Genomic DNA, 16,658 nt, shown 5'->3' on the forward strand with positions numbered 1-16,658 from the left:
AGAAATGGTACGGAAACCCCGTATTGACATATCTGCCACTGTGCAGGAGAATCCGTATAGGTGTTCGAGTGTTCGAACCGTAATACGCAAGAAATGGTACGGAAATCCCGTATTTACATATCTGCCACTGTGCAGGAGAATCCGTATAGGTGTTCGAGTGTTCGAACCGTAATGCGCAAGAAATGGTATGGAAACCCCGTATTTACATATCTGCCACTGTGCAGGAGAATCCGTATTGGTGTTCGAGTGTTCGAACCGTAATGCGCAAGAAATGGTACGGAAACCCCGTATTTACATATCTGCCACTGTGCAGGAGAATCCGTATAGGTGTTCGAGTGTTCGAACCGTAATGCGCAAGAAATGGTATGTAAACCCCGTATTTACATATCTACCACTGTACAGGAGAATCTGTATAGGTGTTCGAGTGTTCGAACCGTAATGCGCAAGAAATGGTACGGAAACCCCGTATTTACATATCTGCCACTGTGTAGGAGAATCCGTATTGGTGTTTGAGTGTTCGAACCGTAATGCGCCAGAAATGGTACGGAAACCCCGTATTTACATATATGCCACTGTGCAGGAGAATCCGTATATGTGTTCGAGTGTTCGAACCGTAATGCGCAAGAAATGGTACGGAAACCCCGTATTTACATATCTGCCACTGTGCAGGAGAATTCGTATAGGTGTTCGAGTGTTCGAACCGTAATGCCCAAGAAATGGTACGGAAACCCCGTAGTTACATATCTGCCACTGTGCAGGAGAATTCGTATAGGTGTTCGAGTGTTCGAACCGTAATGCCCAAGAAATGGTACGGAAACCCCGTATTTACATATCTGCCACTGTGCAGGAGAATCCGTATAGGTGTTCGAGTGTTCGAACCGTAATACGCAAGAAATGGTACGGAAATCCCGTATTTACATATCTGCCACTGTGCAGGAGAATCCGTATAGGTGTTCGAGTGTTCGAACCGTAATGCGCAAGAAATGGTAGGGAAACCCCGTATTTACATATCTGCCACTGTGCAGGAGAATCCGTATAGGTGTTCGAGTGTTCGAACCGTAATACGCAAGAAATGGTACGGAAATCCCGTATTTACATATCTGCCACTGTGCAGGAGAATCCGTATTGGTGTTCGAGTGTTCGAACCGTAATGCGCCAGAAATGGTACGGAAACCCCATATTTACATATCTGCCACTGTGCAGGAGAATCCGTATATGTGTTCGAGTGTTCGAACCGTAATGCGCAAGAAATGGTACGGAAACCCCGTATTTACATATCTGCCACTGTGTAGGAGAATTCGTATAGGTGTTCGAGTGTTCGAACCGTAATGCGCAAGAAATGGTACGGAAACCCCGTATTTACATATCTGCCACTGTGCAGGAGAATCCGTATAGGTGTTCGAGTATTGGAACCGTAATGCGCAAGAAATGGTACGGAAACCCCGTATTGACATATCTGCCACTGTGCAGGAGAATCCGTATAGGTGTTCGAGTGTTCGAACCGTAATACGCAAGAAATGGTACGGAAATCCCGTATTTACATATCTGCCACTGTGCAGGAGAATCCGTATAGGTGTTCGAGTGTTCGAACCGTAATGCGCAAGAAATGGTATGGAAACCCCGTATTTACATATCTGCCACTGTGCAGGAGAATCCGTATTGGTGTTCGAGTGTTCGAACCGTAATGCGCAAGAAATGGTACGGAAACCCCGTATTTACATATCTGCCACTGTGCAGGAGAATCCGTATAGGTGTTCGAGTGTTCGAACCGTAATGCGCAAGAAATGGTATGTAAACCCCGTATTTACATATCTACCACTGTACAGGAGAATCTGTATAGGTGTTCGAGTGTTCGAACCGTAATGCGCAAGAAATGGTACGGAAACCCCGTATTTACATATCTGCCACTGTGTAGGAGAATCCGTATTGGTGTTTGAGTGTTCGAACCGTAATGCGCCAGAAATGGTACGGAAACCCCGTATTTACATATATGCCACTGTGCAGGAGAATCCGTATATGTGTTCGAGTGTTCGAACCGTAATGCGCAAGAAATGGTACGGAAACCCCGTATTTACATATCTGCCACTGTGGAGGAGAATTCGTATAGGTGTTCGAGTGTTCGAACCGTAATGCCCAAGAAATGGTACGGAAACCCCGTAGTTACATATCTGCCACTGTGCAGGAGAATTCGTATAGGTGTTCGAGTGTTCGAACCGTAATGCCCAAGAAATGGTACGGAAACCCCGTATTTACATATCTGCCACTGTGCAGGAGAATCCGTATAGGTGTTCGAGTGTTCGAACCGTAATACGCAAGAAATGGTACGGAAATCCCGTATTTACATATCTGCCACTGTGCAGGAGAATCCGTATAGGTGTTCGAGTGTTCGAACCGTAATGCGCAAGAAATGGTAGGGAAACCCCGTATTTACATATCTGCCACTGTGCAGGAGAATCCGTATAGGTGTTCGAGTGTTCGAACCGTAATACGCAAGAAATGGTACGGAAATCCCGTATTTACATATCTGCCACTGTGCAGAAGAATCCGTATAGGTGTTCGAGTGTTCGAACCGTAATGCGCAAGAAATGGTATGTAAACCCCGTATTTACATATCTGCCACTGTGCAGGAGAATCCGTATTGGTGTTCGAGTGTTCGAACCGTAATGCGCAAGAAATGGTACGGAAACCCCGTATTTACATATCTGCCACTGTCCAGGAGAATCCGTATAGGTGTTCGAGTGTTCGAACCGTAATGCGCAAGAAATGGTATGTAAACCCCGTATTTACATATCTACCACTGTGCAGGAGAATCTGTATAGGTGTTTGAGTGTTCGAACCGTAATGCGCAAGAAATGGTACGGAAACCCCGTATTTACATATCTGCCACTGTGTAGGAGAATCCGTATAGGTGTTCGAGTGTTCGAACCGTAATGCGCCAGAAATGGTACGGAAACCCCGTATTTACATATCTGCCACTGTGCAGGAGAATCCGTATAGGTGTTCGAGTGTTCGAACCGTAATGCGCAAGAAATGGTATGTAAACCCCGTATTTACATATCTACCACTGTGCAGGAGAGTCTGTATATGTGTTCGAGTGTTCGAACCGTAATGCGCAAGAAATGGTATGGAAACCCCGTATTTACATATCTGCCACTGTGCAGGAGAATCCGTATAGGTGTTCGAGTGTTCGAACCGTAATGCGCAAGAAATGGTACGGAAACCCCGTATTTACATATCTGCCACTGTGCAGGAGAATCCATATAGGTGTTCGAGTGTTCGAACCGTAATGCGCAAGAAATGGTATGTAAACCCCGTATTTACATATCTGCCACAGTGCATGAGAATCCGTATAGGTGTTCGAGTGTTCGAACCGTAAGGCGTGAGAAATGGTATGTAAACCCCGTAATTACATATCTGCCACTGTGCAGGAGAATCCGTATAGGTGTTCGAGTGTTCGAACCGTAATGCGCAAGAAATGGTACGGAAACCCCGTATTTACATATCTGCCACTGTGCAGGAGAATCCGTATAGGTGTTCGAGTGTTCGAACCGTAATGCGCAAGAAATGGTACGGAAACCCCGTATTTACATATCTGCCACTGTGCAGGAGAATCCGTATTGGTGTTCGAGTGTTCGAACCGTAATGCGCCAGAAATGGTACGGAAACCCCATATTTACATATCTGCCACTGTGCAGGAGAATCCGTATATGTGTTCGAGTGTTCGAACCGTAATGCGCAAGAAATGGTACGGAAACCCCGTATTTACATATCTGCCACTGTGTAGGAGAATTCGTATAGGTGTTCGAGTGTTCGAACCGTAATGCGCAAGAAATGGTACGGAAACCCCGTATTTACATATCTGCCACTGTGCAGGAGAATCCGTATAGGTGTTCGAGTATTGGAACCGTAATGCGCAAGAAATGGTACGGAAACCCCGTATTTACATATCTGCCACTGTGCAGGAGAATCCGTATAGGTGTTCGAGTGTTCGAACCGTAATACGCAAGAAATGGTACGGAAATCCCGTATTTACATATCTGCCACTGTGCAGGAGAATCCGTATAGGTGTTCGAGTGTTCGAACCGTAATGCGCAAGAAATGCTATGGAAACCCCGTATTTACATATCTGCCACTGTGCAGGAGAATCCGTATTGGTGTTCGAGTGTTCGAACCGTAATGCGCAAGAAATGGTACGGAAACCCCGTATTTACATATCTGCCACTGTGCAGGAGAATCCGTATAGGTGTTCGAGTGTTCGAACCGTAATGCGCAAGAAATGGTATGTAAACCCCGTATTTACATATCTGCCACTGTGCAGGAGAATCTGTATAGGTGTTCGAGTGTTCGAACCGTAATGCGCAAGAAATGGTACGGAAACCCCGTATTTACATATCTGCCACTGTGTAGGAGAATCCGTATAGGTGTTCGAGTGTTCGAACCGTAATGCGCCAGAAATGGTACGGAAACCCCGTATTTACATATCTGCCACTGTGCAGGAGAATCCGTATAGGTGTTCGAGTGTTCGAACCGTAATGCGCAAGAAATGGTATGTAAACCCCGTATTTACATATCTACCACTGTGCAGGAGAGTCTGTATAGGTGTTCGAGTGTTCGAACCGTAATGCGCAAGAAATGGTATGGAAACCCCGTATTTACATATCTGCCACTGTGCAGGAGAATCCGTATAGGTGTTCGAGTGTTCGAACCGTAATGCGCAAGAAATGGTACGGAAACCCCGTATTTACATATCTGCCACTGTGCAGGAGAATCCGTATAGGTGTTCGAGTGTTCGAACCGTAATGCGCAAGAAATGGTATGTAAACCCCGTATTTACATATCTGCCACAGTGCATGAGAATCCGTATAGGTGTTCGAGTGTTCGAACCGTAAGGCGTGAGAAATGGTATGTAAACCCCGTATTTACATATCTGCCACTGTGCAGGAGAATCCGTATAGGTGTTCGAGTGTTCGAACCGTAATGCGCAAGAAATGGTACGGAAACCCCGTATTTACATATCTGCCACTGTGCAGGAGAATCCGTACAGGTGTTCGAGTGTTCGAACCGTAATGCGCAAGAAATGGTACGGAAACCCCGTATTTACATATCTGTCACTGTGCAGGAGAATCCGTATAGGTGTTCGAGTGTTCGAACCGTAATACGCCAGAAATGGTACGGAAACCCCGTATTTACATATCTGCCACTGTGCAGGAGAATCCGTATAGGTGTTCGAGTGTTCGAACCGTAATGCGCAAGAAATGGTATGGAAACCACGTATTTACATATCTGCCACTGTGCAGGAGAATCCGTATTGGTGTTCGAGTGTTCGAACCGTAATGCGCAAGAAATGGTACGGAAACCCTGTATTTACATATCTGCCACTGTGCAGGAGAATCCATATATGTGTTCGAGTGTTCGAACCGTAATGCGCAAGAAATGGTACGGAAACCCCGTATTTACATATCTGCCACTGTGCAGGAGAATTCGTATAGGTGTTCGAGTGTCCGAACCGTAATGCGCAAGAAATCGTACGGAAACCCCGTATTTACATATCTGCCACTGTGCAGGAGAATCCGTATAGGTGTTCGAGTGTTCGAACCGTAATGCGCAAGAAATGGTATGTAAACCCCGTATTTACATATCTGCCACAGTGCATGAGAATCCGTATAGGTGTTCGAGTGTTCGAACCGTAAGGCGTGAGAAATGGTATGTAAACCCCGTAATTACATATCTGCCACTGTGCAGGAGAATCCGTATAGGTGTTCGAGTGTTCGAACCGTAATGCGCAAGAAATGGTACGGAAACCCCGTATTTACATATCTGCCACTGTGCAGGAGAATCCGTATAGGTGTTCGAGTGTTCGAACCGTAATGCGCAAGAAATGGTACGGAAACCCCGTATTTACATATCTGCCACTGTGCAGGAGAATCCGTATTGGTGTTCGAGTGTTCGAACCGTAATGCGCCAGAAATGGTACGGAAACCCCATATTTACATATCTGCCACTGTGCAGTAGAATCCGTATATGTGTTCGAGTGTTCGAACCGTAATGCGCAAGAAATGGTACGGAAACCCCGTATTTACATATCTGCCACTGTGTAGGAGAATTCGTATAGGTGTTCGAGTGTTCGAACCGTAATGCGCAAGAAATGGTACGGAAACCCCGTATTTACATATCTGCCACTGTGCAGGAGAATCCGTATAGGTGTTCGAGTATTGGAACCGTAATGCGCAAGAAATGGTACGGAAACCCCGTATTTACATATCTGCCACTGTGCAGGAGAATCCGTATAGGTGTTCGAGTGTTCGAACCGTAATACGCAAGAAATGGTACGGAAATCCCGTATTTACATATCTGCCACTGTGCAGGAGAATCCGTATAGGTGTTCGAGTGTTCGAACCGTAATGCGCAAGAAATGGTATGGAAACCCCGTATTTACATATCTGCCACTGTGCAGGAGAATCCGTTTTGGTGTTCGAGTGTTCGAACCGTAATGCGCAAGAAATGGTACGGAAACCCCGTATTTACATATCTGCCACTGTGCAGGAGAATCCGTATAGGTGTTCGAGTGTTCGAACCGTAATGCGCAAGAAATGGTATGTAAACCCCGTATTTACATATCTGCCACTGTGCAGGAGAATCTGTATAGGTGTTCGAGTGTTCGAACCGTAATGCGCAAGAAATGGTACGGAAACCCCGTATTTACATATCTGCCACTGTGTAGGAGAATCCGTATAGGTGTTCGAGTGTTCGAACCGTAATGCGCCAGAAATGGTACGGAAACCCCGTATTTACATATCTGCCACTGTGCAGGAGAATCCGTATAGGTGTTCGAGTGTTCGAACCGTAATGCGCAAGAAATGGTATGTAAACCCCGTATTTACATACCTACCACTGTGCAGGAGAGTCTGTATAGGTGTTCGAGTGTTCGAACCGTAATGCGCAAGAAATGGTATGGAAACCCCGTATTTACATATCTGCCACTGTGCAGGAGAATCCGTATAGGTGTTCGAGTGTTCGAACCGTAATACGCAAGAAATGGTACGGAAATCCCGTATTTACATATCTGCCACTGTGCAGGAGAATCCGTATAGGTGTTCGAGTGTTCGAACCGTAATGCGCAAGAAATGCTATGGAAACCCCGTATTTACATATCTGCCACTGTGCAGGAGAATCCGTATTGGTGTTCGAGTGTTCGAACCGTAATGCGCAAGAAATGGTACGGAAACCCCGTATTTACATATCTGCCACTGTGCAGGAGAATCCGTATAGGTGTTCGAGTGTTCGAACCGTAATGCGCAAGAAATGGTATGTAAACCCCGTATTTACATATCTGCCACTGTGCAGGAGAATCTGTATAGGTGTTCGAGTGTTCGAACCGTAATGCGCAAGAAATGGTACGGAAACCCCGTATTTACATATCTGCCACTGTGTAGGAGAATCCGTATAGGTGTTCGAGTGTTCGAACCGTAATGCGCCAGAAATGGTACGGAAACCCCGTATTTACATATCTGCCACTGTGCAGGAGAATCCGTATAGGTGTTCGAGTGTTCGAACCGTAATGCGCAAGAAATGGTATGTAAACCCCGTATTTACATATCTACCACTGTGCAGGAGAGTCTGTATAGGTGTTCGAGTGTTCGAACCGTAATGCGCAAGAAATGGTATGGAAACCCCGTATTTACATATCTGCCACTGTGCAGGAGAATCCGTATAGGTGTTCGAGTGTTCGAACCGTAATGCGCAAGAAATGGTACGGAAACCCCGTATTTACATATCTGCCACTGTGCAGGAGAATCCGTATAGGTGTTCGAGTGTTCGAACCGTAATGCGCAAGAAATGGTATGTAAACCCCGTATTTACATATCTGCCACAGTGCATGAGAATCCGTATAGGTGTTCGAGTGTTCGAACCGTAAGGCGTGAGAAATGGTATGTAAACCCCGTATTTACATATCTGCCACTGTGCAGGAGAATCCGTATAGGTGTTCGAGTGTTCGAACCGTAATGCGCAAGAAATGGTACGGAAACCCCGTATTTACATATCTGCCACTGTGCAGGAGAATCCGTACAGGTGTTCGAGTGTTCGAACCGTAATGCGCAAGAAATGGTACGGAAACCCCGTATTTACATATCTGTCACTGTGCAGGAGAATCCGTATAGGTGTTCGAGTGTTCGAACCGTAATACGCCAGAAATGGTACGGAAACCCCGTATTTACATATCTGCCACTGTGCAGGAGAATCCGTATAGGTGTTCGAGTGTTCGAACCGTAATGCGCAAGAAATGGTATGGAAACCACGTATTTACATATCTGCCACTGTGCAGGAGAATCCGTATTGGTGTTCGAGTGTTCGAACCGTAATGCGCAAGAAATGGTACGGAAACCCTGTATTTACATATCTGCCACTGTGCAGGAGAATCCATATATGTGTTCGAGTGTTCGAACCGTAATGCGCAAGAAATGGTACGGAAACCCCGTATTTACATATCTGCCACTGTGCAGGAGAATTCGTATAGGTGTTCGAGTGTCCGAACCGTAATGCGCAAGAAATCGTACGGAAACCCCGTATTTACATATCTGCCACTGTGCAGGAGAATCCGTATAGGTGTTCGAGTGTTCGAACCGTAATGCGCAAGAAATGGTATGTAAACCCCGTATTTACATATCTGCCACAGTGCATGAGAATCCGTATAGGTGTTCGAGTGTTCGAACCGTAAGGCGTGAGAAATGGTATGTAAACCCCGTAATTACATATCTGCCACTGTGCAGGAGAATCCGTATAGGTGTTCGAGTGTTCGAACCGTAATGCGCAAGAAATGGTACGGAAACCCCGTATTTACATATCTGCCACTGTGCAGGAGAATCCGTATTGGTGTTCGAGTGTTCGAACCGTAATGCGCCAGAAATGGTACGGAAACCCCATATTTACATATCTGCCACTGTGCAGGAGAATCCGTATATGTGTTCGAGTGTTCGAACCGTAATGCGCAAGAAATGGTACGGAAACCCCGTATTTACATATCTGCCACTGTGTAGGAGAATTCGTATAGGTGTTCGAGTGTTCGAACCGTAATGCGCAAGAAATGGTACGGAAACCCCGTATTTACATATCTGCCACTGTGCAGGAGAATCCGTATAGGTGTTCGAGTATTGGAACCGTAATGCGCAAGAAATGGTACGGAAACCCCGTATTTACATATCTGCCACTGTGCAGGAGAATCCGTATAGGTGTTCGAGTGTTCGAACCGTAATACGCAAGAAATGGTACGGAAATCCCGTATTTACATATCTGCCACTGTGCAGGAGAATCCGTATAGGTGTTCGAGTGTTCGAACCGTAATGCGCAAGAAATGGTATGGAAACCCCGTATTTACATATCTGCCACTGTGCAGGAGAATCCGTATTGGTGTTCGAGTGTTCGAACCGTAATGCGCAAGAAATGGTACGGAAACCCCGTATTTACATATCTGCCACTGTGCAGGAGAATCCGTATAGGTGTTCGAGTGTTCGAACCGTAATGCGCAAGAAATGGTATGTAAACCCCGTATTTACATATCTGCCACTGTGCAGGAGAATCTGTATAGGTGTTCGAGTGTTCGAACCGTAATGCGCAAGAAATGGTACGGAAACCCCGTATTTACATATCTGCCACTGTGTAGGAGAATCCGTATAGGTGTTCGAGTGTTCGAACCGTAATGCGCCAGAAATGGTACGGAAACCCCGTATTTACATATCTGCCACTGTGCAGGAGAATCCGTATAGGTGTTCGAGTGTTCGAACCGTAATGCGCAAGAAATGGTATGTAAACCCCGTATTTACATACCTACCACTGTGCAGGAGAGTCTGTATAGGTGTTCGAGTGTTCGAACCGTAATGCGCAAGAAATGGTACGGAAACCCCGTATTTACATATCTGCCACTGTGCAGGAGAATCTGTATAGGTGTTCGAGTGTTCGAACCGTAATGCGCAAGAAATGGTACGGAAACCCCGTATTTACATATCTGCCACTGTGCAGGAGAATCCGTATAGGTGTTCGAGTGTTCGAACCGTAATACGCAAGAAATGGTACGGAAACCCCATATTTACATATCTGCCACTGTGCAGGAGAATCTGTATAGGTGTTCGAGTGTTCGAACCGTAATGCGCAAGAAATGGTATGGAAACCCCGTATTTACATATTTGCCACTGTGCAGGAGAATCCGTATTGGTGTTCGAGTGTTCGAACCGTAGTGCGCAAGAAATGGTACGGAAACCCCGTATTTACATATCTGCCACTGTGCAGGAGAATCCGTATATGTGCTCGAGTGTTCGAACCGTAATGCGCAAGAAATGGTACGGAAACCCCGTATTTACATATCTGCCACTGTGTAGGAGAATTCGTATAGGTGTTCGAGTGTTCGAACCGTAATTCGCAAGAAATGGTACGGAAACCCCGTATTTACATATCTGCCACTGTGCAGGAGAATCCGTATAGGTGTTCGAGTGTTCGAACCGTAATGTGCAAGAAATGGTACGGAAACCCCGTATTTACATATCTGCCACTGTGCAGGAGAATCCGTATAGGTGTTCGAGTGTTCGAACCGTAATGCGCAAGAAATGGTACGGAAACCCCGTATTTACATATCTGCCACTGTGCAGGAGAATCTGTATTGGTGTTCGAGTGTTCGAACCGTAATGCGCAAGAAATGGTACGGAAACCCCGTATTTACATTTATGCCACTGTGCAGGAGAATCCGTATAGGTGTTCGAGTGTTCGAACCGTAATGCGCAAGAAATGGTACGGAAACCCCGTATTTACATATCTGCCACTGTGCAGGAGAATCCGTATAGGTGTTCGAGTGTTCGAACCGTACTGCGCAAGAAATGGTACGGAAACCCCGTATTTACAAATCTGCCACTGTGCAGGAGAATCCGTATAGGTGTTCGAGTGTTCGAACCGTAATGCGCAAGAAATGGTACGGAAACCCCGTATTTACATATCTGCCACTGTGTAGGAGAATCCGTATAGGTGTTCGAGTGTTCGAACCGTAATGCGCCAGAAATGGTACGGAAACCCCGTATTTACATATCTGCCACTGTGCAGGAGAATCTGTATAGGTGTTCGAGTGTTCGAACCGTAATGCGCAAGAAATGGTATGTAAACCCCTTATTTACATATCTACCACTGTGCAGGAGAGTCTGTATAGGTGTTCGAGTGTTCGAACCGTAATGCGCAAGAAATGGTATGGAAACCCCGTATTTACATATCTGCCACTGTGCAGGAGAATCCGTATAGGTGTTCGAGTGTTCGAACCGTAATGCGCAAGAAATGGTACGGAAACCCCGTATTTACATATCTGCCACTGTGCAGGAGAATCCGTATAGGTGTTCGAGTGTTCGAACCGTAATGCGCAAGAAATGGTATGGAAACCCCGTATTTACATATTTGCAACTGTGCAGGAGAATCCGTATTGGTGTTCGAGTGTTCGAACCGTAGTGCGCAAGAAATGGTACGGAAACCCCGTATTTACATATCTGCCACTGTGCAGGAGAATCCGTATATGTGCTAGAGTGTTCGAACCGTAATGCGCAAGAAATGGTACGGAAACCCCGTATTTACATATCTGCCACTGTGTAGGAGAATTCGTATAGGTGTTCGAGTGTTCGAACCGTAATGCGCAAGAAATGGTACGGAAACCCCGTATTTACATATCTGCCACTGTGCAGGAGAATCCGTATAGGTGTTCGAGTGTTCGAACCGTAATGTGCAAGAAATGGTACGGAAACCCCGTATTTACATATCTGCCACTGTGCAGGAGAATCCGTATAGGTGTTCGAGTGTTCGAACCGTAATGCGCAAGAAATGGTACGGAAACCCCGTATTTACATATCTGCCACTGTGCAGGAGAATCTGTATTGGTGTTCGAGTGTTCGAACCGTAATGCGCAAGAAATGGTACGGAAACCCCGTATTTACATATATGCCACTGTGCAGGAGAATCCGTATAGGTGTTCGAGTGTTCGAACCGTAATGCGCAAGAAATGGTACGGAAACCCCGTATTTACATATCTGCCACTGTGCAGGAGAATCCGTATAGGTGTTCGAGTGTTCGAACCGTAATGCGCAAGAAATGGTACGGAAACCCCGTATTTACAAATCTGCCACTGTGCAGGAGAATCCGTATAGGTGTTCGAGTGTTCGAACCGTAATGCGCAAGAAATGGTACGGAAACCCCGTATTTACATATCTGCCACTGTGCAGGAGAATCCGTATAGGTGTTCGAGTGTTCGAACCGTAATGCGCAAGAAATGGTATGTAAACCCCGTATTTACGTATCTACCACTGTGCAGGAGAATCTGTATAGGTGTTCGAGTGTTCGAACCGTAATGCGCAAGAAATGGTACGGAAACCCCGTATTTACATATCTGCCACTGTGTAGGAGAATCCGTATAGGTGTTCGAGTGTTCGAACCGTAATGCGCCAGAAATGGTACGGAAACCCCGTATTTACATATCTGCCACTGTGCAGGAGAATCCGTATAGGTGTTCGAGTGTTCGAACCGTAATGCGCAAGAAATGGTATGTAAACCCCGTATTTACATACCTACCACTGTGCAGGAGAGTCTGTATAGGTGTTCGAGTGTTCGAACCGTAATGCGCAAGAAATGGTATGGAAACCCCGTATTTACATATCTGCCACTGTGCAGGAGAATCCGTATAGGTGTTCGAGTGTTCGAACCGTAATACGCAAGAAATGGTACGGAAATCCCGTATTTACATATCTGCCACTGTGCAGGAGAATCCGTATAGGTGTTCGAGTGTTCGAACCGTAATGCGCAAGAAATGCTATGGAAACCCCGTATTTACATATCTGCCACTGTGCAGGAGAATCCGTATTGGTGTTCGAGTGTTCGAACCGTAATGCGCAAGAAATGGTACGGAAACCCCGTATTTACATATCTGCCACTGTGCAGGAGAATCCGTATAGGTGTTCGAGTGTTCGAACCGTAATGCGCAAGAAATGGTATGTAAACCCCGTATTTACATATCTGCCACTGTGCAGGAGAATCTGTATAGGTGTTCGAGTGTTCGAACCGTAATGCGCAAGAAATGGTACGGAAACCCTGTATTTACATATCTGCCACTGTGTAGGAGAATCCGTATAGGTGTTCGAGTGTTCGAACCGTAATGCGCCAGAAATGGTACGGAAACCCCGTATTTACATATCTGCCACTGTGCAGGAGAATCCGTATAGGTGTTCGAGTGTTCGAACCGTAATGCGCAAGAAATGGTATGTAAACCCCGTATTTACATATCTACCACTGTGCAGGAGAGTCTGTATAGGTGTTCGAGTGTTCGAACCGTAATGCGCAAGAAATGGTATGGAAACCCCGTATTTACATATCTGCCACTGTGCAGGAGAATCCGTATAGGTGTTCGAGTGTTCGAACCGTAATGCGCAAGAAATGGTACGGAAACCCCGTATTTACATATCTGCCACTGTGCAGGAGAATCCGTATAGGTGTTCGAGTGTTCGAACCGTAATGCGCAAGAAATGGTATGTAAACCCCGTATTTACATATCTGCCACAGTGCATGAGAATCCGTATAGGTGTTCGAGTGTTCGAACCGTAAGGCGTGAGAAATGGTATGTAAACCCCGTATTTACATATCTGCCACTGTGCAGGAGAATCCGTATAGGTGTTCGAGTGTTCGAACCGTAATGCGCAAGAAATGGTACGGAAACCCCGTATTTACATATCTGCCACTGTGCAGGAGAATCCGTACAGGTGTTCGAGTGTTCGAACCGTAATGCGCAAGAAATGGTACGGAAACCCCGTATTTACATATCTGTCACTGTGCAGGAGAATCCGTATAGGTGTTCGAGTGTTCGAACCGTAATACGCCAGAAATGGTACGGAAACCCCGTATTTACATATCTGCCACTGTGCAGGAGAATCCGTATAGGTGTTCGAGTGTTCGAACCGTAATGCGCAAGAAATGGTATGGAAACCACGTATTTACATATCTGCCACTGTGCAGGAGAATCCGTATTGGTGTTCGAGTGTTCGAACCGTAATGCGCAAGAAATGGTACGGAAACCCTGTATTTACATATCTGCCACTGTGCAGGAGAATCCATATATGTGTTCGAGTGTTCGAACCGTAATGCGCAAGAAATGGTACGGAAACCCCGTATTTACATATCTGCCACTGTGCAGGAGAATTCGTATAGGTGTTCGAGTGTCCGAACCGTAATGCGCAAGAAATCGTACGGAAACCCCGTATTTACATATCTGCCACTGTGCAGGAGAATCCGTATAGGTGTTCGAGTGTTCGAACCGTAATGCGCAAGAAATGGTATGTAAACCCCGTATTTACATATCTGCCACAGTGCATGAGAATCCGTATAGGTGTTCGAGTGTTCGAACCGTAAGGCGTGAGAAATGGTATGTAAACCCCGTAATTACATATCTGCCACTGTGCAGGAGAATCCGTATAGGTGTTCGAGTGTTCGAACCGTAATGCGCAAGAAATGGTACGGAAACCCCGTATTTACATATCTGCCACTGTGCAGGAGAATCCGTATTGGTGTTCGAGTGTTCGAACCGTAATGCGCCAGAAATGGTACGGAAACCCCATATTTACATATCTGCCACTGTGCAGGAGAATCCGTATATGTGTTCGAGTGTTCGAACCGTAATGCGCAAGAAATGGTACGGAAACCCCGTATTTACATATCTGCCACTGTGTAGGAGAATTCGTATAGGTGTTCGAGTGTTCGAACCGTAATGCGCAAGAAATGGTACGGAAACCCCGTATTTACATATCTGCCACTGTGCAGGAGAATCCGTATAGGTGTTCGAGTATTGGAACCGTAATGCGCAAGAAATGGTACGGAAACCCCGTATTTACATATCTGCCACTGTGCAGGAGAATCCGTATAGGTGTTCGAGTGTTCGAACCGTAATACGCAAGAAATGGTACGGAAATCCCGTATTTACATATCTGCCACTGTGCAGGAGAATCCGTATAGGTGTTCGAGTGTTCGAACCGTAATGCGCAAGAAATGGTATGGAAACCCCGTATTTACATATCTGCCACTGTGCAGGAGAATCCGTATTGGTGTTCGAGTGTTCGAACCGTAATGCGCAAGAAATGGTACGGAAACCCCGTATTTACATATCTGCCACTGTGCAGGAGAATCCGTATAGGTGTTCGAGTGTTCGAACCGTAATGCGCAAGAAATGGTATGTAAACCCCGTATTTACATATCTGCCACTGTGCAGGAGAATCTGTATAGGTGTTCGAGTGTTCGAACCGTAATGCGCAAGAAATGGTACGGAAACCCCGTATTTACATATCTGCCACTGTGTAGGAGAATCCGTATAGGTGTTCGAGTGTTCGAACCGTAATGCGCCAGAAATGGTACGGAAACCCCGTATTTACATATCTGCCACTGTGCAGGAGAATCCGTATAGGTGTTCGAGTGTTCGAACCGTAATGCGCAAGAAATGGTATGTAAACCCCGTATTTACATACCTACCACTGTGCAGGAGAGTCTGTATAGGTGTTCGAGTGTTCGAACCGTAATGCGCAAGAAATGGTACGGAAACCCCGTATTTACATATCTGCCACTGTGCAGGAGAATCTGTATAGGTGTTCGAGTGTTCGAACCGTAATGCGCAAGAAATGGTACGGAAACCCCGTATTTACATATCTGCCACTGTGCAGGAGAATCCGTATAGGTGTTCGAGTGTTCGAACCGTAATACGCAAGAAATGGTACGGAAACCCCATATTTACATATCTGCCACTGTGCAGGAGAATCTGTATAGGTGTTCGAGTGTTCGAACCGTAATGCGCAAGAAATGGTATGGAAACCCCGTATTTACATATTTGCCACTGTGCAGGAGAATCCGTATTGGTGTTCGAGTGTTCGAACCGTAGTGCGCAAGAAATGGTACGGAAACCCCGTATTTACATATCTGCCACTGTGCAGGAGAATCCGTATATGTGCTCGAGTGTTCGAACCGTAATGCGCAAGAAATGGTACGGAAACCCCGTATTTACATATCTGCCACTGTGTAGGAGAATTCGTATAGGTGTTCGAGTGTTCGAACCGTAATTCGCAAGAAATGGTACGGAAACCCCGTATTTACATATCTGCCACTGTGCAGGAGAATCCGTATAGGTGTTCGAGTGTTCGAACCGTAATGTGCAAGAAATGGTACGGAAACCCCGTATTTACATATCTGCCACTGTGCAGGAGAATCCGTATAGGTGTTCGAGTGTTCGAACCGTAATGCGCAAGAAATGGTACGGAAACCCCGTATTTACATATCTGCCACTGTGCAGGAGAATCTGTATTGGTGTTCGAGTGTTCGAACCGTAATGCGCAAGAAATGGTACGGAAACCCCGTATTTACATTTATGCCACTGTGCAGGAGAATCCGTATAGGTGTTCGAGTGTTCGAACCGTAATGCGCAAGAAATGGTACGGAAACCCCGTATTTACATATCTGCCACTGTGCAGGAGAATCCGTATAGGTGTTCGAGTGTTCGAACCGTACTGCGCAAGAAATGGTACGGAAACCCCGTATTTACAAATCTGCCACTGTGCAGGAGAATCCGTATAGGTGTTCGAGTGTTCGAACCGTAATGCGCAAGAAATGGTACGGAA

The sequence above is a fragment of the Camellia sinensis genome, chromosome 5, assembly GCF_055761805.1.
Source record: "Camellia sinensis isolate YWXY chromosome 5, ASM5576180v1, whole genome shotgun sequence".
Lineage (NCBI taxonomy): Eukaryota > Viridiplantae > Streptophyta > Magnoliopsida > Ericales > Theaceae > Camellia > Camellia sinensis.